The following is a 23,180-nucleotide window of genomic DNA, read 5'->3' on the forward strand; positions in this document are numbered from 1 at the left end:
CCCTTGTTCTCACAGGCCTTTGAAGTAGACTCAACAGCTTCTACCTTCATCTCTTTCTCTTTTTCTAACTCAGCAACCAGTGCTATGGACCCTCCTTTCTTCCTTCCTTTCTCCATCCTCTCATCTTGCTCTATTTCAAGCACATAAGTTTTCAGGATGCCATACAGTCTCTCCAAAGTAAACTCCTTGTAATCTTGAGAGTTTCTCAATGAGACTGTCATTGGTTTTCATTCCTTTGGAAGAGATCTAAGGAACTTGATATTGGAGTCTTTTATCTGATAGACTCTTCCACGCAACTTCAGAGCATTTAGTAGTTTTTAAAATCTAATAAAAATGCCAGTAAGAGACTCACTATCTTCACAATGAAAGTGCTCATATTGCTAAATTAGCAGCTGCATCTTAGTTTTCTTTACTTGCTCAGTACCAGCATAGATAATCTGAATTATGTCCCAAACCTCTTTGGTTGTTTTGCAGTTAATGATGTTATCAAACATATCACCATCAACTCCATTGAACAATATATTCATGGCCTTCTTGTCTTTCCTGACTTGCTCAATATCAGGATCTGACCATTCATGCCAAGGCTTGGGACCTCTCTCTATGCAATCCACATAAGCCTCATCTTGAGAAAGAAGATGTAAGTGCATCTTCACCTTCTAGTGGTGATCATTGTCTTTGTCCAGAAATAGAATCTTATCTCCAACATCCTTCTTGTTCATCTTGTTGTTTGTTGTGATTTTAAACTCTTTGTACTTCAAGAGCTTGCTCTGATTCCAATTGTTATTCCCTAACAATACAACAAGAATTATAGAAGGGGGTTGAATGTAATTCTGGCTTCTTTTTGAGATTTTTAGAGCTGTTCTAACTTAATAATATATAAGTGTTTGATTTGCAAAGTGCGGAATGAAAGAATTATATAAATCAAAACACAAGTAATAAAAACACAAGTCTTTAAAACTTTCTGGTGGATTTGAATGTATCCACCAGATATATATATATATCGAGAGAACCCTGTGAAGCTTGAATAGCTCACAACTGTTTTACAAGTGAACAAACAAACTACAGAGAAATTCTTAACAGTTACAGCTTTTTCTATTTCTCTTCTAAAATATATTTGCTTAGTTTTTTTTGTTCTACTAGCTATACTTGGTTTATATATCACCAAGTTTACATGGTAATAAGACAGGATAATAAAACAAAACCTATCAAGTCTAACTACATGCTGCTCCACTACTCTATTCCAGCATCTTTGAATATCTTCATAATTTGCATGGAAATGATAATGCTTCTTTGTTCTCATTTTCCTGCTAAATAGGCTGCCACATTCCTTTTGCAAACACCCAAAGCATGTGATTGTGTTGTCACTGTCAACAGATATTTGAATTGATCATCCGTCGGGTACATGCTTGTTATCCGTCGGGTAGCCTTGTTGATCATCCGTCGGGTAGCTATGTTGATCATCCGTCGGGTAGCTATTTGACACTTGACTCCATTTCATTTATACAGAAATACAAGACATCTAATATTTACAATTAATCAACCTATTCTGCATATCTACTAGTAGTCAACATGACTCATATGCTACTACAGAATCTACACAAAGTTATTTGTAGAAATATGCTACACTACTTATTGTTACATAAGCTACTCACCCGGTGGATATCAATTAGTCATCCGTCGGGACTATATTGAATCATCTGTCGGGACTATAATTGATCATCCGTCAGGTGCTACAAAATACACTAAGTTAAATCTACTAATGTGTTTTGTTTGAATTATCATCAAGTTCACAACATATTACTAACATCGTATGTAGAGAATCCAACAGAGATTCTAGAAAAGAGAGAAAAGGTATTGTGAAATAAAGTTTTAAATTTAGTAAGAGTATTATGGAAAAACCCAAAGGTTGAAGAGTCAACATGGGAGTTAGAAAGTGATATGCGAGAAAAGTACCCTTATTTGTTTACTTAGGAAATTCTGAGGACGGAATTCTTTTAAGGGGGGAGGATGTAATATCCGGGATTTAGCGTGTAATTATTTTTTTATCAATAAATGATTATTATGTGATTACTATGTGAATTTTGGTGAGTTGTCTGATGATTGATAATAATATTTGGATGGTTATATGTGATAAAATATGAGTATTTTAATTTTATTATGACCAAAATAAAATATAGATAATTGTGATATTTTTCTGGTAATTTTTGGATTATTATATAATTTTAAAATTATTTATGAATTTATTAATTATTTTCTGTATAATTACAAAACTATTTTATAAAATCGGGAATTGTCCAACTTCAACCATTTTTACATTTTTACAACACGAAACTCTTCAGAAAACTCCTTCGTAACCTAATCTGATTATTCCAGACATTTTCCGTGTTTTGATTTTTTCGATCTGGAGTACGGTTTGACCCGTACGCGTCCCGGCGCAAAATTTTTGATACGATAATCATTTGGATAGATCAACAAATCCCGTATTCTCGAAAGACGGTGTATTATTTACATTATTTTCGTATAAAGTGTTTTATAAGAAGCCCGGTTTGGATAATTATCCAATACGGGTATCAAATCGGATCATTTTTGCAGTTACTTAGCGGCTAAGTAACTTATTTTTCGATCCAATACGATCCAATGGGTATTAATATTCTATAAATATAAATAGCCTTCTTCTTATTTCATTTTATTCGTATGATCATAATCGAACAGTTAAAACCGATAAATTACATAGAAAACCCCAAAAATCATTGTGTTCTTAAGAATCGAATTTAAAAATGGAAGCGTTATCGAACTCAGAATCAAGCATGCCATATACCGAATCGAAGCTCTCAAAAAGTTCTATCAGAATCAACTATCCATTTCAGTGCAGAAATCAAGGTTATTTTCTTATTTATTAATTTTAATTTTAATTAATTAAATATTAATATATGAAATTTTGATTTTGATGTTGTTAATATGAATTGATGATTGTATCTTGTAGATAATTTTATCCTGGTCATTTTGGTATATTATATGATGAAAAAGGGGTTTCATTGTTGAAATATTAAATTAGGGTTGTGTATTGAATGTAAATAATTCGTGTGTTGGTATACGGAATCGACTCGCCGGATTCTGGAACGACGGCTGCAGCGACGAAAGTTCGTCGAGATTTTCCCGGCTATTGGCTGGTTTTCTGAGCAGTTGGAGGGAAGGGATCGATTCAGGATGTCATGAATGACATATTTGCACCGTTTCACGCTATTCTGGGCAGGAAAAGCCGATCGGCGACTGCCGGCGACGGCGCGGTGAAAACCTGGCCGGCGAACGGAGAAGATAGTGGGGGTAAATTGTAGTTTAGCCCCCTGTTTTTTGCAAACCTTATAAATTTCCGATTTCTATTTCCGAAATTCTCAAAAATCGTATTCCTTTGTATTTTTAATTTCAGAAAATGGTTTATAATATTTAAAATTTTCAAAATTCATTATTTATTATTCTGAAAATTATTTTAACTCAAAAAAAATCTGAATTATTTAGTTAATTAATTTTAGTTGGTAATTAATTATTAATTTAATCAATTAATTAATTTAAATATTAATTGGTTAATTAATTTAATTAGTTATTAATTAATTTTAATTAAATATTTAATTAGATTTAATTATTTATTTGGATTTAAAAATTCCAAAAAATAATTTCGAGCTTTAAAATATTATTTTAAATTTCTTTCAAGGCTCGTTAATAATTATTAAATCATTTTAAAGTCAGATTCGGGTTTTCGAACCCTATTATTTAATTATAAAATGACTCGGAGACCCGTTTTAATTCCAAAAAATGTTCAAAAAGTCGTATTAAATACCTGGAAAATCAATGTAACCCCGAATCTTCTTTGAAAAAAATTATTTTGATCAAATATCTTATGTGCTATGTGTTATACGTGATCTAATTGATGTATAATATGCATGTATGTGCATTGTTTGACGGTATAATTCGTAACTTTCAATTCGTACGTCGGATTTGAGTGAAAAGAAAGGTAGATGGAAGCTTGCAATGAATAGAATGAGATAAGAATGAGTATTGATAAATAAATGTGATGTTTAACAGAGGAAGTGAGGCGTAGAAAGTGAAAGCAAGTGGTTAGCGAGTGGGATCCAATTGACAAGTGCAAGTAAAGTAAAAGTGAATTAGTAAGGCAAGTGCTTCTGCTTTTTCTTGTAATGTATTGTAAGTATCTTCGAACTTTCTTCATTATATTGTAATGATTCCAAGTAGTTCTTGTTCTATATTGCAAGTACTTTGAAGTACTTAACCCTAAACTTTGATTATTGTTATTGATCTTGAGTCGTAAGCCTTATTCTTTGTAAACCATTGATTGTTGAATTCTCATATACAAACCACACATATACGATACTACTCCACAAATAAATATATACCACATACTGATTCTTGATATGGAATTACTTCACATACGTACCTTTATGCCTTGTATAACAGAAGACTAATCCTTGTAACCCTTGAACCCTTGGTCTTCAACTTCCAAATTCTTTCCCTAGATTGAAAGCCAATCTTTACGATTACCTTGTTATTCCTTCATGGTATTACGAGTCACCCTATGCTTCAAGATAAATGTTGTTTATGGTTCAGCTTATTGATTTACATTGTTTGTCATGTTGTTATTATAGAATTGGATTGTTTTTAAGTATGGACCAGATTGGTGGTCGGACAAGATTCGTGGTCATAATATGCCAATGTGTGCCTTGGATCCAATATATAAAGCAAAGCTGGGAGCCTTGCTCGGGGTTAATGCGTGACTGATCAGCAGCCTAACCTTGGTTTTTAAAAATGAAAGTGAATATCCAATTCTAATTATTGCTTATTAGGAAACTTGATTCATTATATCATTTTAGTTGATCATTGTTTAATCTCAGTGTTGTTATTATGACTTGCTGAGCTAGTTATCTCACTCTTGCAAATATGTTTATGATCTTTTCCGGTTAAAAAGGAAATTGGTGGTAGCGAGGATCCTCAGACAAGTGTGCGAGCTAGGTTTCCAGGTTGAAATGGAATAAGCTAGCAGATGAGTTTGGCTTAGTTTGTGTTGATAGTGTGTAATAAAGTTCTACTTCAGTTGTAAGATAAAAAAATTGGGATTTGGTACGTTTGTAATATAAATAAGGTTGAGGCTTGTGGGCATACTTTAAACTGCTACGATCCGTGGAATATGGTAAGTAGAGTCATTGCATATATATTATTATATTCATAAACAAATATATATATATATATATATAGTGTGTGTGTGTGTGTTATGGACCCCAAACTTCTGACCCGGGTTTGGAGGGCGCCACATTCAGTCTTGTTGGAGGGCGCCACATTCAATCTTGTGGAAAATTAAAATTTTCCGATTTTATTGTCAGTTTCTTCGAACAGGTGACAGGAATCGGAGTTTAAGCGCTTAATTGTGGATGATAATGATGTGGTTGTAATGCTGGAATGACTGGGAATCATTTGTGTATATAAATCGAGCCAAACGATAGAGTTTTGGCCAAAAATCGTAGCTGCCGGAATTAATTCTGGTGACCGGAATGTTCTGCCGGAATCCGGGTTCTTGATAACCCATTTCGGTTCTTCGCGGCCCGTTGTTCAACCCGAATCTGACCCGCCTTCGATCTGTTTTTCCCCAATTTCCTTTTTTGAAAACTGTTTGTGCAGTTTTATTTTAAAAACAATTCAAAAATCTTATTTTAATTCTAAAAATAATTTAAATTCAAAATATAATTTAGTTAATTATTTTAAATAATTAACTAAATTATTATAAAATTCAGAAAGTTATTTTCTTTATTATTTTCAAAAATCTAAATTTAATTTAATTATTTATAATTTATTTTAAATTAATTACTTATGGATTTAATTTATTAATTAATTCATTTAATTATTTAATTTTATGCAATAAATAATAAAATAAAATGTAATTATTTATAATTAAGCGAAATAATAATTTAAAAATCATTTTGAGGTTTTAAAAATTATATAAAGGTATTTAAAATTTAAGTAATATTATTATTAATTGAATTATTCTTATTTTATTTATAATAAATAGACCGTTCATCTGTTTAATGCAAAACGAACGCATCTAGACTCAGAAAAATATTCAGCTTCTATTAAAAATACATTTGAGACATAAAATCTTTCGTCTCAAAAGGTCGCTTGATTCGGTAAACGTTTCTGAGTCGCGAAACTGTCGAAAAGTCGTATTTCGGCCCAATTTCAATTCTGAACGTATCGAGTCGAATGTTTTGACGAATTGAGTTATATGTTATATAAAAATATATGATACGTGTCTTATGTGCTTATGTGTTATGTAAATTGTGAGTCCACGTGTCTATTAAATTTAATATGATTAAATGTGATCCTTATCTGTTAGTATCGGGTGGGTCGACGACAAGGATAAACGTATAATAGACAGTTATATACTGTCGGTTAATTGAAATAGTATCTTTTATGATATATACACATAGTTTGAGGCATTCAAGCTAGATAGTGATAGTAAAAATAAAGTTTGAAAGAGGTGGTAAATGGGACGAGTGGATACAGAATAGAGGCGAGCATAAAATGGTAACTGAAAGTTAGAAAGTGGATCAATTAAGGCAAGTATTCTCGACCCTCCTTGTGATATATTGCAAGTATTTCTTCCTTATTCTAAATTCAGAATAGTTAAATATTTTACATTTCCCTGCAGAATAGTTAAATATTTTACATTTCGCTGCAATTACTCTTAATTATGCAAGTACCTTTTTGTTTTGTTCTTTATTATTATTTGTGATCTCTTGGGAAAATATTTATTGTTCTGGGTTATTTGCGAACCCTGAATCATGATGTTTTGAAATTAAAATGATTTAATATCGAAATACTCTACAGACTGGATGGTTACGATAAGGGTCAGAGATGGACTGGACTCTAAGGGTCAGGGATGGACCTAACCCTTTGTTTATTGAGGCCATAGTGCCTGGGTACCCGATGTAATGGTGGGTCTATGCGGATGGGCATAGATTCCCGCTATATTCTGACTGATTAGCAGAGTTTAGTGCTATGTTTGTTCTAATGTCAAGTCTAATTTATTGTTGATCGCCATTAATGGAATTCTTTCTTGGAAAGTTTTATGATTACAAAATCGAACAAAGAATTGATTCAGGATATGAATCAGGGAACTGTTTGTTGATTTTCTTTATCTATGATTGAAGGCTAATAAGGGTCGATGTTTTATTCGCTCAACTGTTTTAATAAATAAAGATGTTTATAAAATCATTTAAAGATTATTTCCGGGAGTTCCTTTTTATCATAATACCTGGAAACCAACTATTATACTTACTGAGCATTTTTGGCTCACTCTTGCTTTTTGAATTCTTATTTCTTTCAGTATCAAATGAGGATAAAAGTGAATAGCTCTTAATAGACAGTAAAATTGGAGAGATCCCAGCTGCAGGAAGTTGGAGATATCAGACTGAATAAGACGAGGAAGTTAGTAAAGAGGTAATAAAATTTTATTTATTCGTCATAAATTTTTGAAGGTTAGGTTCTTATTTCATACCATTACCTGTAAACGACCCAGAATTGAGGGTTATCTGTATATTTGTTTTAATATACAGGTTTATATTTTTTTAAAGTTGGTTGGTGACACCCAATCCTGACCCTGAATTTGGGGATGTTACAAATCTTCTCATATTCGCTCACACGACCTTTTTGGCGCATGGTACAACTACATGTATGGTCCCCGGGGTGGTAGAGGTGAATTTGGGTCGCTAGAGGATATGTCGTAAGCCTCGTAGACCTGTGCATATATCCCATCCTCGTCATCATCATCATTATAGGGCATAGGGCTCTGAATCCCTGAGGGTGGGGTAGGAGAGCGAATAGTCGGGTGAGAGTACATCTCTACATCCCTCCAGCCTACGCCATCTCCCTGGGTCATCTCAATGCCATTAGCTATGGGGACAGGAAGGTCATTCTCCTCCTCTGGGACATTCTCAGTATGGTCATCATCTGAATCATCAATGGGTGGGTTCTCTGGCTCGGGAGTAGGGTCACGCTCAAGAACCATAACATCCTCAACAGGGTCAACCTCCCTCATAGGCTCCACTGGTACATGACACAATAGGCAAGGTGTTACTAACTTAGAGTCGGAATTCCCTTGAGGGTAAAACTGTCAAGACTACCCGTGTAGCCCGACGATGAATTCGAATTGAGTTCAAATTGATTATTTTATTATTCCTATGTCTATGTATTTTATATCCTATCGTTCCCAAGATTTGATAACCTAAGGCTCTGATACCATTTATGTGGCTCCCCGAAATCCGGAGTCAGGAATCTCGGAGGCCACGACATCGAAACTACTACAACCACATAACTCATACTATAATATAAAAATACTCATACTTCATGACCCCACACTTATCACACACACACACACTTACAGGTTATTATCTTGGAAACGAACCATTCATAACTAGAGTAATTCAACCATCAAGTGATAATTATTACAACCCAAAAATGATTAAGTCTTGCCGGGGAGTAACCTTTAAGTAAGGGTAGTCCGTCAGCCAAATATACATTTCTTGTTTATTACCTTACATAACTCATACTTATAAATAAGCCGAACTAAAAACAACTGAAAACTAATCCAGCTTATTCGGACTACCTGTGGTACAGCACCAAATAATTTACGGAACAGCTGACCATTTCCTACCCGTTTCCTGGTTGTGGTTCTCATGGCAGGCATCTTGATTCACTGTTGTGTTGTGTCAATTTAAGAAAACAAGTGTGAGATATAATGCCCAGCATAATAATGTACAGTATGAAAATGACTGTATGATAACTTACGTAAAACATCATATATGATAATTATGTTTTATTCGAAAATAGTTTTCCTTGGTGATACACACCTTCTTATGAAAACAATTCTTTAGGGGATTTTATTATCCTGCGAATACCTTAATAGTAAACACAGCACCTAGGCTTGGGTTACAGTATTGCATCACAATTCCAATTGAAAGAATTTATCGTAAAATATTTAATTTCCGCTTTAAGTGTGACGTATAATTATAAGACCGAGAGTCGGTCGGGATTTTAAGATGAAAAGGCTGGGAATTATTCCGGTGATATTATAGGACGATTACAAGTCCATAATAGTACGTTTTAAAGGGACTTAACGTCCACTTACGAGACATTAAAATACCTCGAACTTTTGTTAAAACGATTTCTCAACGATCATATTCCCTCAACTATATTTTATGGTTCGAATAATAAATACTATATACCTAATCCTTTATTATTGGAGTAGTATACTCCAACGATTATTTATTTCAAACCTGATTAAACATTAAAGATTATTAACTACGTAGACGGAAACTAGTTGAGGAATAATATTTTAAATATTCTTTTAGAGAGTAAACTTATTCGAGGTTTAATTATTTATCGATTATCGTGTAATTATTTATTATTCATTAAAGGGTTTATTATTAATTTAAAAATCATAGATCCTGATTTAAAATATACTTTCTGACTTCGGAAAATCATTCGAATATTTCAGATCGTCGGAAAATATTATCCCGACTTATTTAATATTTGGAATATAGTTTCAAGGAGAAACTTTTCCCCCCTTATTAATTATCTGTTGACAACGGTCAACTCACATCCTTAGTACTTCCTCCGAAAATCTCGGATACATATATTTAACGTACAACATCGCTACATTATGCGAAAAATTCAATTAATACGTATCATGGCAAGCATGGTATTTATGCAATGATAGTAAAACAATCATTTCACAACACAACAGTAAAATGGAGTTGGGTTCATAAACTTGTCTGGTTATTTCGAGGTGGAGGATGCTCTATGTTCCGCTCAGAAATCTATAATCATAAACACAATTCGTTAGGTCCCGTTCTAATTTACGGCGACTCGCACTCATGCGTTACTTATTATGCACCCTCTCAATTTGTACTACCCTTATTATTCCTTTAAGTCCGTATTCACATCATGATCGCTTCATTTTTCTAAGTACCTTAGGTTCATTTTCATTATCGTCGTCGGCTCCGCTTATGGATTCTACGGTTTCTAATCGCGCGGTCTCGGCTCCGATATTTTTATAAAATTGAAAAATCATTATTTTCACTTGAAATTTTTATGGAAGTTAGCAACTCAATATGTTACTCTCTGTCAATATTTCATGATTTATGAACACTTTTAAGTCAATCCTTTATATTTTCAAAGTTCGTAATTCGTAGCAGTTTTTTCGCATAAATCACTTTTAGTAAAACGGCCATAACTTTTGATCCGTAAATCGGAATCAAGAGATTCAAGCACTTAAACGATCCTTATAACATTTTCTATCATAATCAATGGTTAGTTTTCAAGAAACTATAGTTTACATCTTCGGGAGTTTCTGCAGAAACTTAAAGTTACGATTTGTTCATTTTAACGAAATTACGTTTATAATCGGAGTTTCGTTTACGCCCTAAATCTTTATACAACCACCAAAAATCATCATATCATCATCACCACAAAAAATCCTCTCAATAACATCATGTTATTGAGGCAAAAACAATCAACCTTAAATCTATTTAGCCAAACATCAAGATTTCAACAACATCACCTCTAAAACTAGGTTTACAACTACATACTAAATGGATCTTGAAATTGAATCTTAAGTAAAGTTGGTTCAAATATTTTTACCACCATTGAAATCAAGAAACCAAACAAGAGTTATTATTCATACTATTCACTGGTAACTATCTTTATTTTATTTCACCCATCAAACTTTGATAAAAAAGAGATCAAAGAATTTTATTACCTTATTTTGGTTGTTAGGAATCTTGAGAATTAATGGGATGATTTTACCATGGCTGGAACTTGAGATTTGATTTTGAGTTTCTCCCTTTTTCTTGAAATAGCCGAATGGGAGAATAAAAGGGGGGGGGGGGTTATGCTTTCTTTCTTGGGTGATTCTAGGAAATGGGATGGTTATATCTTTCTATTGATTGTTATTCTTCCTAGTATAGAATCCTAGGTTTATTCCTGGTTGCAAATCTTGGGGACAAATCCAAGTAGCTTGCTAGTTTACAAGCTAAACTACATGTGCTAGCTTCCTTAGCACACTATTTGGCTAGCTTGCTTGATCATCCTATGTTTAGCTCACTATTTGATAAAGTAACCATAGTTACTTTCTTACTATGGTTAGTTAGTGCGTTACGTTTATTTAATCGTTTACGCTTTCGCTCGGTCGCTTATGCGTTTTCGTAATACTTACTCGTAAATGGTTTGCGACGTAATTCCTTTCGTATTTATTCCTTATATTTTAAATTATCGTACTTGGATATAAATTCATAGGGTTTTAATCTTGTAATTATATTGTGATTCCCGTAATCCTCGATAAGTTGTAAATACGGTCGTTTTTCAAAGTTCATTTTCTTCGAAAAGTAATAGCGTTTACATACACTCATTTGGTACGTATAATCATAATATCAACTCCGAAACTCATTTTCTCATGCACTACATAGTATGGGCTCAAAAGTTTTTCCCGTTCGTCAGGGTTACTATTCATTAAATGTTTTACAAGGTCTGAAAAATTCGAGTTATTACAATTGGTGTTTATGAAATAATAAATATTGAGCCTCTAACATTTTGATTGCTTGTGTATAGTCTCATGTATATTAGGTATAGACGCGAATCAACTACATGATACCCGGACCCAGTGTTTATATAGAAATATGATTTAATAAATAAGCGTGTAACCTGCAAAAAAAGAGAGAATGATGAGATACTAAGATTCGAAGCAAACAAATTGATTGTAAGTGCTTATAAATTTGTGTAAATAAGTAATTTGAAATTCAAATTTCAAAAATATAACAAATGAAGCAGTATGGTTTAACAAATGGGTGATAAGCGAAAATCATGAAAAGACCTCGATAGATTTAAATTTAAATTTTAAAAAATATCCAACTTGATTAATTAATAAGTTAAAATTAGAATTAACTGAATAATTCATGAAACAAGCAAAATATATGTAAAATGGTTATGGTTATAAATTAACTAGGGAGTACCCGAATTTCATCAACTATTCACATATATATATAAACTATTCACATATATATATATATTTGCTTACATATTATTTCTCTTTTCCGCCGTTTATTATCTTTAAAAAAAATATTTTTTACACACCATAATTTATATCTAACTCTTAATGTTTAAAAATTATTAAACATAATGTTTGTTTACCTTTAGAAATATAACTATATTAATTTTGAGATTACTAGCTTAAAACTCGTGCGATGCACGGATCGCACAGATTTTTTTTAATATTATATAGTTTTTTTAAAAAAATTGAATTCAATTCTTAATTTTGTTCATTTAAAACTTTAAATGATATGACTTCATCATAATTATATTAATAGACATATATGTTCAAAACGTTTAAGAACATTTAAACTTATTTAAAATGATAACATTGGTAGAGGGAATATTATTATGACGAAATTTTTATTTTATTTAGGGTAAAAATATAATGTCTCCATTATTTTGGGACCTTAAAAAATATTATTTTAGCATGGTGATTACTTAAATGATTAACTACAACTCTATAAAAAATATTTGAAAAAATTAATATTACTGATTGAACAATTTAATTTTATTGATAATTTTATGTGTATTTATTAAAAAAATAATATGTATGTTTTAATTAAAATTTAATTTTTTAGTTCACATCAATAAGATATGAATTTTACTTAGTTTAATAAAAAATTTATTTATCTCGGATTAGTGGTTTATATTATTTTATTTTAACCCGATGCTCAATACACCGATCAAATCAAACTAATTATTTTTAGTTTAATTTTAATTCTTTTAAAGTGTGGATCAATAAGATAATTTTGTTTTAGACCGAATAATTAGTATATATGATTTTATTTTTGTTGGTCGAATTGTATTTTTATTTTAGTTTTGTGTTAGTCTAAATCAGTTGTAAAATGTATTTTTTATCTCGGATAAATAATATATATTATTTTGTTTATCAAAATTCATTAGTATAATTTTTTTAGGAGGATTGATAGTATTGTTATTTTAGTTTAGCCCGAGTCACATGATATATCAACTATATCTTAATAATTATATTTAGTTTGCTTAAAATTTAATTTAGTCCGAAGTAAGAAATTAGAATAATATAGAACTCGATATGAATTAAACTATAATTTGATAGAATAAGTTGAATTTAATATAAATTATAATGATATAGAGTTTGATATAAAATAGAATTAAAATTGATTAATCAATAGAGGAAGTTGACTTCAATATCAATTAGAATTAGAATTGATCGAGCCAATAGTTAGAAATAGAATAATTAATTAAAGGTAATTAAGTAATTTCAGCAAGTACCGATCGACCGACTACCAAACTTTTAATGTTTCGTCTATTATAATATATAATAGATAGTATAAATAGATAACTTCGGTTAAAAGGATATTAAGAGGAAAGTACATGTAAGTACTTACTTTCAAAAAATTTAAACATTTATATAAAATTTAAAAAAATAAGTTCTCATATTTAACATAAGCTAAACATGAATGTTTTCTCTTTGTACAATTAATAAGTTCGCATATTAAATAAAAGGGTTAAAATGGGGGAAAAAATTCATTAAAATAGTTTTTTTTTACATGTACATGCTTTAAGGGTTAAACTGTAATTAAATATTGCTAAATTTATAAATTACTCTTGAATTATTGCAAAGATTGAAATTATCAAAAATACTAACTTTTCAAAGTTTTTTTTACGATTTTACTATATTGAAAGTTTTTGCAAAAAATACAGAAACAAACAAAATCAACCAAGAATCAGACAGACATGCAACTAGTTTAGTTAAATCGAGTTTTTTTATTGCATGAGATTTCATGAAATTGCAAAAATTCGTCGAAATTTGCATCTAGTTGAATAAGTTGTAAAAAAAATCGTATTTTTACAAAAAAAAATTAAAAAAATAGTATTTTTACAAAGAAAAAAAAATTGCATTTGTTTTTAAAATAATAGTATTTTTGTATAAATATTTTTAATCTTAGATATTTTTAAAAATTCCCAAAATTTAATCCTTCACTTGGCTCGACTATTATGACTTTAAGTATAGATTTTGTTTATTACAAACTCATGTGGTTGAAAAGAAAAATCCTCTAAAATCATAAAATCCATAAGTATGTGTTTTTTATCACAGGAATCAAATATATATTTGGTTTTTATACACTTACATGTAAATATTTAATACAATATATTAATTCCTTAAAATTAAAAAAAATAGGTTTAATACAAAATTTATTAATATCTTAAAAAAATTATATATTTTAATATTTAAATTAAAATTAATAGTTTTGAAAAATATTAATGTACATTTGAATCTCGATAAATGAATATATTTGGACAAGAAATTTTATTCATTTAATGAGATTATTCATTTATCGAGTTTAAAAATATATAGCCTCTATTAGGACTAAAAAAATTATTCATTTGACAAGACTATCGTTTATCGATTCATTTGTCGAGGTTTTTCGGTAAGAATATTCATTTCACTACTGAGCCAAATATATAATATCAACAAGAATACTTCAACCCCATGCTAATTAAACTGATTCCAACCGGCCCGTAAGTATTGGCTCAATTAGTTAAAAGGGTATAATTATATTTTTGGTCACGGGTTCGAATTCTAAGTCAGAGCATGACGCTTAAATGAGTTTAACTTGATTCACGTAATTTCCAGGTTATCGCGTGAACCTGTACAGTTACTCAGTGCGCACCTCTACCCGCGGATTATCTACTATAAAAATTAAAAAAAACTGATTCCGACCCATGACACCTTACAAACCAAAAGACCCTATTGATTACTATTTCTTGATGTACGTTAATATTATTTTCATCCGAATTGAAGAGAAGCGCTTTGAATATAATTTTTTACATAAATAGTGGAATGATGTTCAGTCAATTAAAAATTGTTGAAAGACTTTTTGATGCTCTCATTTTCAAAATCTATTATATATACTATATTATAATAATCGGAATGAGATATATTTTAGTATGCTCTTTTTTTGGTTGGTTTGGTTATACTCATTTATTATCGTCGGATTTTTTTAATCAAATGATCAACACCGTTAAATCTAAATACTAAATAATATACACTACTCAAGTTTTTAGGTTCGAATCCCGCCAACAACAAATATTTATAATATTATTTTACACTACTCAAACTCCGAAGTTCGAATCTCGCCAACAACAAATATTTATAATATTATTTATATGTTATCCAAATTTCAGGTTCGAATCCCGCCAACAACAAATATTAATATTATTATTTATAAATATACTAATAAGGTTAATGGTCTCGATCTCATCAATTATATACTATTTAATATTAATTAAAAGAAATTTATTATAATTTTAAAATAATTTCAAAATATTAATGAAGATCGCACGGGTTATAAAGCTACTATATATAATAGAGCAAATAGGGGTTGGATAAAATATTTTATTTCTAATAGAGCAATTACGGTTGGATGGGACATTTTATTCCTAATTGCATGTTACTAAATTACTTTTTCATAATTATATCTTAATGATTATTCCATTTAATATACATATATATTAATTGCATTTAACTTAATAAGCATTTTGATAACTCCTGGTGGCGGGGCTGCTCCTTCGACGGCGTCCTGGATCCTTCGCCGCTGTGGAGGTGTAGCTGTGGTTGGGTTCCTACAAAACAACACCGAAAGGGGGGTTGGAGTCTCGCGGCGCCTCCGGCGTGAGAGTAAGAACTAGCTTTTTGGGAAGATGGAGATGAATATGAATGTAAGGTTGCTGTGTGTGTATGAGTGTGAAAGAATGATTAACCCCAAAGCCTTACCTTCTTGGGCTATTTATAGCCCAAGGATAGGGTTTTGGGGTTGGTACCTTTGAATCGTAGCCATTGGTTCTGGGAGCGGAGGACACCTGGCGGTAGTGGATGCTATATACGTGTCAGCGCGGGACTCGTCGAGGAATGTTCTGAGGATCCTCTGACACGTGCCCTGATTATTCCCATGATTGATGTGTGACAGTTGTCCCCGTCACGTGCTTGGGCCAACGTCTCACGTGCTGGGGTTTATCAGGGTTCTGCTTGCGGGACAGAGCTAGTTGGGAGTGGTGCTGCGCGGGACTACTCCTCCCAGGAGTCGCGTGGAGTTAAGGGCTTAGGAGTAGTCCTCCCAGGAGCTGTATGGAGTTGATGGCCTAGGAGTAGTCCTCTCAGGAGCTATATGGAGTCAGGAGCTTAGGAGTAGTCCTCCCAGGAGCTGCGTGGAGTTGAAGGCCTAGGAGTAGCCCTCCCAGGAGCTATATATACTATCATGTGCCCCCCACTCCCTTATACAGATTTTCTGGATGGGGGAGTGAATTTGGGTATGTTTGTAGAACATGAGCTTTTGGTTGTTTTGTTGAAAGAATTTGAGCTTTTCTTGCCCCCCAGTCCGGATTGCGCTGAGTTCGGCGGATCAGGACTAAGGTGGTTGTCCTTAGCAGGAGTTGAGCTTTTCTTGCTCCCCAGTCCGAATTGCGCTGAGTTCGGCGAATCAGGACTAAGGTGGTTGTCCTTAGCAGGAGTTGAGCTTTTCTTGCCCCCCGGTCCGGATTGCGCTGAGTTCGGCGAATCAGGACTAGGGTGGTTGTCCTCATCAGGAGTTGAGCTTTTTTTTTTGCCCCCGGTCCGGATTGCGCTGAGTTCGGCGGATCAGGACTAGGGTGGTTGTCCTTAGCAGGAGTTGAGCCAGTCCGGATTGCGCTGAGTTCAGCGGATCAGGACTAGGGTGGTTGTCCTTAGCAGGAGTTGAGCTTTTCTTGCCCCCAGTCCGGATTGCGCTGAGTTCGGCGAATCAGGACTAAGGTGGTTGTCCTTAGCGGGAGTTGAGTTTTTCTTGCCCCCTAGTCCGGATTGCGCTGAGTTCGTCGGATCAGGACTAAGGTGGTTGTCCTTAGCAGGAGTTGAGCTTTTCTTGCCCCCAGTCCGGATTGCGCTGAGTTCGGCGAATCAGGACTAAGGTGGTTGTCCTTAGCGGGAGTTGAGCTTTTCTTGCCCCCCAGTCCGGGTTGCGCTGAGTTCGGCGGATCAGGACTAAGGTGGTTGTTCTTAGCAGGAGTTGAGTTTTTCTTGCCCCCAGTCCGGATTGCGTTGAGTTCGTCAAATCAGGACTAAGGTGGTTGTCCTTAGCAGGAGTTGAGCTTTTCTTGCCCCCAGTCCGGATTGTGCTGAGTTCGGCGAATCAGGACAAAGGTGGTTGTCCTTAGCGGGAGTTGAGCTTTTCTTGCCCCCCAGTCCGGGTTGCACTGAGTTCGGCGGATCAGGACTAAGGTGGTTGTTCTTAGCAGGAGTTGAGCTTTTCTTGCCCCCAGTCCGGATTGCGCTGAGTTCGGCGAATCAGGACTAAGGTGGTTGTCCTTAGCAGGAGTTGAGCTTTTCTTGCCCCCCAGTCCGGATTACGCTGAGTTTGGCGGATCAGGACTAGGGTGGTTGTCCTTAGCAGGAGTTGAGCTTTTCTTGCCCCCCAGTCCGGATTAAATTGAGTTGTGTAGTCCGGACTTGGAAGTTGAAACGGTTTTGGGGAATTTCCCCCCAATTATTTGAATTATTACAGTTGTCTTTTTCAAAAGACGTGCTGTAATAATGACTCTCCAATAATGACCGCTCGTGATGGACGGCTGGGATCGTGCCACGTGGCGTGGCTGTTTAGTTTTTAACCCCCCTATAAAAGGAGGTGTTGTGTTCTTTGTTTTCTTTTTATTGCTTCTTCAATTCTTCTATTTTTCTTTCTTTCTCTGGAGGTTTCCTCTGCTGTTCTTGTCGTCGCCGCCTGTCGCTGTAGCTTGGCCAGTGTTTGCTTCTTGGTCGTCCCCAGTCACTCTGTTATATCAATCTTGTAAGTGTTGTTCTTTTTCTTTGTTTCTTTCTTTAATCTGATTCTTTCTTGATTTTCATGGTTTCGTTGTAGTGTTTCTGTGTTCTTGTATTTTGTTTTGGTTGTTTTGCTGTATGTATGTGTATATATATATATATGTTTTTGTCTATATTTTGGTGTTTTATCCTGTAATGATAGTGTGTCTGGAATTAGGGTTTTCTGTTAGGGTCCGGACTTGGATCCTTAGTCCGGACTAATAGGCTAGGTTTTGAGTTTGTAATTGGTTGTTATTTTTGAGTTGTTTTGATATCTAAGTTCGGAGTAACAGGCTAGGGTTGTTTGTTTGGATTCGGAGGTTTCCAGTCCGGAGTGGACGTTTAGTTTTGTATTTGGGTTGGGTCTCCGGACTGTCTGATTTTGACTTGTAATAAAATTGAATCATACACTAGTACAGAAATATCTTTCAGCGTCGCACTTTAGGCGTCGGTCATATACAGAACCGTCACTATACACTTTATAGGCGTCGGGTGTAAGCTTTAGCCGACGCCTATTGTCATTTTGTTATACTTTTAACGTCGGTTGACTGTTTAAACGACACTTATAATAATTATGGGCGTCGGACTTTAAAATGTCGACGCTTAAAATGATTAACAGCGTCGGTCCTCTTGGAAGCGATGCTCAAGTCTCTACCTTATACAACGGTGAAATTTTGACCGACACTATAATGTATACTTAAGGCGTCGGTGAAGCTTAACCAACGCTACAAACCCAGGGCCAAGCAGCCCAACACGCTCTCACCTTTGTTGTTTTTCCCTATCTACTTAAATATCTACTTTAATATTATTTTATTTAAATTTAAATATTTATATGACTAAATTCTATAGTGAGTAGATTGCACCAATACATATAATATTTTTATACATGTAAAATAATTTTTATATTATATAATTATACAAATAATAATTTTATTAAAAATTCTAAATTAAATAATATTATATATAAAAAATTAGTATTAAGATCAAGTTATATTTACTGAATTCCAATCATACAAGAAATAAATTCTCTTGATTCCTACTTAATATCTCAAGCTCATGAAAAAATTGTATTCTAATCACATTTCATTCTTTTTACATTATAACGATATAACATTTTTATTTATTTAATTTTTCGAAATATTATAAAATATAATATATATCAATGTTTTTATAATATAAGAAATTTTTTTACCAGTCCATTTGGGCCTCTGTACACGCCGATGTTAATAATATTGTATCGTCCTCGAACTCTCTTAACCGCTCTTTCTCATCTGGCTTTCTTCCCAATTGCTTCCGGTGCTAATACACTCCATTCTCCCTTCCGTATTCTTAATTCACTTCATTCACTCTCGCTTTCTCCATTCCACTGCTAACTAGGTTTTTCGGTAGCAATTTCTCGATTAGATAGACTTTACTAATCTGGGTTCGATTTATGTACGAGCTAATTGATTGCTTCTATGGGTTCTCTAGATTCTATGGATCAATTTATGGTTCTTGGTATTAACAGAAAGAAGGGTTTATTTGCTGGTATGTAAGTGTATGTTATTTCTTTTCTTTTTTATGTTGTATACATTAATGTGAATGTAAATTTCTAAAGATTCAACTTCATTTTCTTTAGCTGGTATATACTATGTATGTATATATGTATGTATTTGAAGGCAAATGTGAATTTATATAGTTAATTCCCTTTTGTAAATTTTATATTTCCCTTTCTTTTGTGAATTTGGTAGTGTGCAGTAAATGCGCAATTGACATTGAGGTAGCTTCCTCTCAATCTATGGGACATTTAATTTGATTCTCTGCTATTTTTTAACCCCTTATTATGCAGTCTGTCACAAAAGGCCAAATATTGTGAACAAATCTTCTCATATAGTCAAACTTGAAGGTACTTCCTAGACAGTCTCAACATTTATGTCACTTTCTTTTATGTGGTAATATTTCTTCGAAGGCACCCTTGTTTTTTTAACAGTTTAATACACCCAGCAGAATCATCATTCTGTTATGTTACCAGCTTAGGTCAAAGATGCCACATTTGGTCTGGCAACTCTTAGTGAAAGTTACTGGATAGGGTTACAGTTCCCTTTTTCTCCTGACAGCAATAAGTTCACATTATATTAGGTTTCAGACTTGGATGCTTCTTCTTTTTTTAAAAAAGTTTAGCATCTTATTATCCAGTCACTGTTAATCCAATTTAGCTTAGTTCTATGACAATGTCTGCTCTTGCACTACTGTGTCGCTATGTATAAATATCATGTTAGGTAATTGTTTAAAACTATATAGTAATGTACAACTAAGTCTGATTAAAGTACAAATTCACATTATCAGTTGTTAATCTAAGATTTTCAGGAAGCTTGTATCTGATATTGGACAAGCCAAACCGTTAGTGAGATATGATATAGACAGAAGGTAAAACAATCAATGCAGTAGGGGACAATGCAAAAGAAACGAATAAAAAAATGAAAAGAAAAAAAAGAGTGGTGAGGGCTAGGAGAGAAGATAAAAGGGGAAATAGAAGTCTAATTAGGTACCGAGATAGTGAATCGTTTCTACACGATTTGGGCAGGATCTGGCCTCTCGAATGTCTAGGAGTTGTAATTTATGTTTATTGAGTTTCAGACTATCATATTTTCAGTAATTGGTCAATATTACACTTCTATTCCAGTCTTTTTTTATTCAGTCTGTTATTTGTTTATTGTGTTGTTATGTATGATTTTGTAGAAAAGTTGTACTTCGCTAATTTCTATTTAGCATTCTTGGCATAATTCTATACTGAACATCTTACCAGTTCAGAAGGATTTGAAAGTAAAGCCACATGGCCAACGACCTCAGAGCACATAATGCCACAATGGGCAACGACAACCGACAAGTGTTCATGATTACTAGTATAAATGTATGCTATTACTAAAAACTCCGTGTACCTAATCCAAACTCCAAATAATTCCCAGAACCTATGATCTTTCTTGGAATTTAAGTTTTGTGCATTTATGAATTTCTGTTCTGCTCTATCTCATTTAGTTTCTGTTGAGCAGGGACTCCACTCTGGTCAAGAAGATTGCGGCAGTAAATGTGCTTGAATCCAGAATAACATGAATTATTTATGTTTTTGTAACTTGTATTAAGGTAATTAATTTAAATTAGAGAAAGATCTGCTAATCCAATATGGTTGTGCGAATTTTGTGTCCTGTCTCTGAAGAATTTCTTGTTTGTATCCCCTTAACAATTTCTCTGAAGAAACTTTAATCTGAACAAAGTGTTTGACCGCTTCTGTTAAATATATTTGAAAGTATCGGGTAGATGTATCTTTCATTCCTCCGAGCATTACTTGTTGTCGAGACCAGGGTGTTTAACCCTGTTTATTAGCCTGACTACTTAATGACCTTTAATCATTTCAGGGACGCAAAGACTCCCACGTCTTGTTGGCGTGTCAAAATCTTTTCTCATTCAGATTACTGGTATGTCCATATAGTTACACTTACGCATCACAATTTTATGCTAGAGATGTATTTCTGTCTTATAAGCTTCCAATGTAGTCTTTAAGAATTTTTCTATAACTAATAGACTATGAGACTAATTGCACACGTTGAAGGTTGCAATGTTGGGAAAATAATTTAATTTAAAGTCAGGAAGTGTAGATAGTATTCATTTAAGTTCTTCATGAGTCGATTTGATGTATTATGTATTTCATATATTTGTGTCGATATTTATGTGTATGAACTTAATGATGTTTCTTTATTTTTCTCAGTTTCATATATTTGAAATCCACTTATGCTGACAGATTTCCAGCAATATATTTTAAATTGGACTAACAGGTTCCAGGAGTGTGTCATCCTGGACTGATAGTGTACGAAAAAGTGTAAAGAAGGTTGCCATTCATGGAGGAGGGTCAATTGGATCTTAGATAGTCTTGACATAAATTGTTAGCATCATCCGATCTCAATAGAAGTAACTAAGAATTTCTAACAGGCTTGGATAGTGAAGTCAAAGGTGAGGTCATTTATCAAATGAATCTTGTTCATTTTATCATATGCTACTTTTCTACTCTCTCGTCTGAGTTACATCATTGTATTTTTGCATCATCAGTATGGATTAATGGCCTTTTTTGTATACTTCTTTTAGAATGTAAAGGATTTTATAATCTTTATACTAATATTTATTACATCCCTATCCTTTCATTAAAGTCATGTTTGTTATAAATAAAACATGTAAATAGTGTTAGTATTGTGTAAGATAAGATAGATTGCAGGAAATCTAGATTATATTTTCGGTCAGTGTACAAGATAAATTTGTTATCACAGTACTGAAATATATAATATATATATTCAATATCTGTGATGTGACACATTGTTTCTCTATCATTACTCACTGTGATTCATTTCATCTAAATATACCAGGGATTTTATTTCACAACATTGACTTTGCTAAATCATCTAACAATTAAGAGTTTAGGATACGTGATATATTTGGTCTGCATCACAAGCTAATTAGTCTCCTTGTTGTAGGCTTGTGGTCTCAGATTATGCAATTCCTCTGATAGCATGCCTACCATGTTGCTGTTCTGAAAGAAGTCACAAGTGAAAGCTACTATTGCCTGTTTTTTTTAGCTTCATTTGGATTCAAAAGGGTCCAAGAAATTGGATGGTCCAAGTTTGCTTTTGTCAGCATTATGTAATACTCGTGGAATTTAATGGACCTTTTCTTTCAAGGATAAACAAAATGTAACAAAATTCTTTAAAGTTAATTTTATGATCAGATTTGTGTATAATTTTATTTTTGGATGTTTTGAATTTATATTTGTTCTATGTTTATCGATAGGAGTGTATACAGAAAAGTAGTTTAAAAATGATATCAATATAAAATGGGATTTTTTTGTTTAATTTAACAGGTTTAGGCGTCGGTTATTAGAGGAGCGACGCTAATAATCAAGACTATATGTGTCGGCAGTTGAAGGCAACCGACGCTGCTGTACACCCTTTTGCGTCGGTTATATGCCCTCTTGCGTCGGTTATATGCCCTCTTGCGTCGGTTATTAAACCATCACAGACTAAGTTTTAACGTCGCTTAATTAACCGTGGCCTAAAGCAAGTATCTATAGCGTCTCCTGCATATACTACGCCTAATAACCGACGCCTTAGACCTATTTTAACCGACGCTGAAAGCTAAATTTGTACTAGTGATAGGGTAGTCCGGACCATGTAGCTTTCAAGATAAACAAACT

The 23,180-nt window shown here is 33.2% G+C and overlaps 1 long non-coding RNA gene across 1 annotated transcript; it reads left to right on the plus strand.

The window, feature by feature from the left end:
* The first annotated feature begins 19,678 nt into the window (after nt 1–19,678).
* On the plus strand, nt 19,679–22,663 carry LOC141673098 (uncharacterized). The gene is made up of 5 exons (XR_012555809.1): nt 19,679–19,850; nt 20,751–21,085; nt 21,358–21,417; nt 21,775–21,949; nt 22,465–22,663. It is a non-coding gene; the product is annotated as an uncharacterized LOC141673098 (long non-coding RNA).
* The last annotated feature ends 517 nt before the right edge of the window (nt 22,664–23,180 follow it).

Source organism: Apium graveolens, chromosome 7 (assembly GCF_009905375.1).
Source record: "Apium graveolens cultivar Ventura chromosome 7, ASM990537v1, whole genome shotgun sequence".
Lineage (NCBI taxonomy): Eukaryota > Viridiplantae > Streptophyta > Magnoliopsida > Apiales > Apiaceae > Apium > Apium graveolens.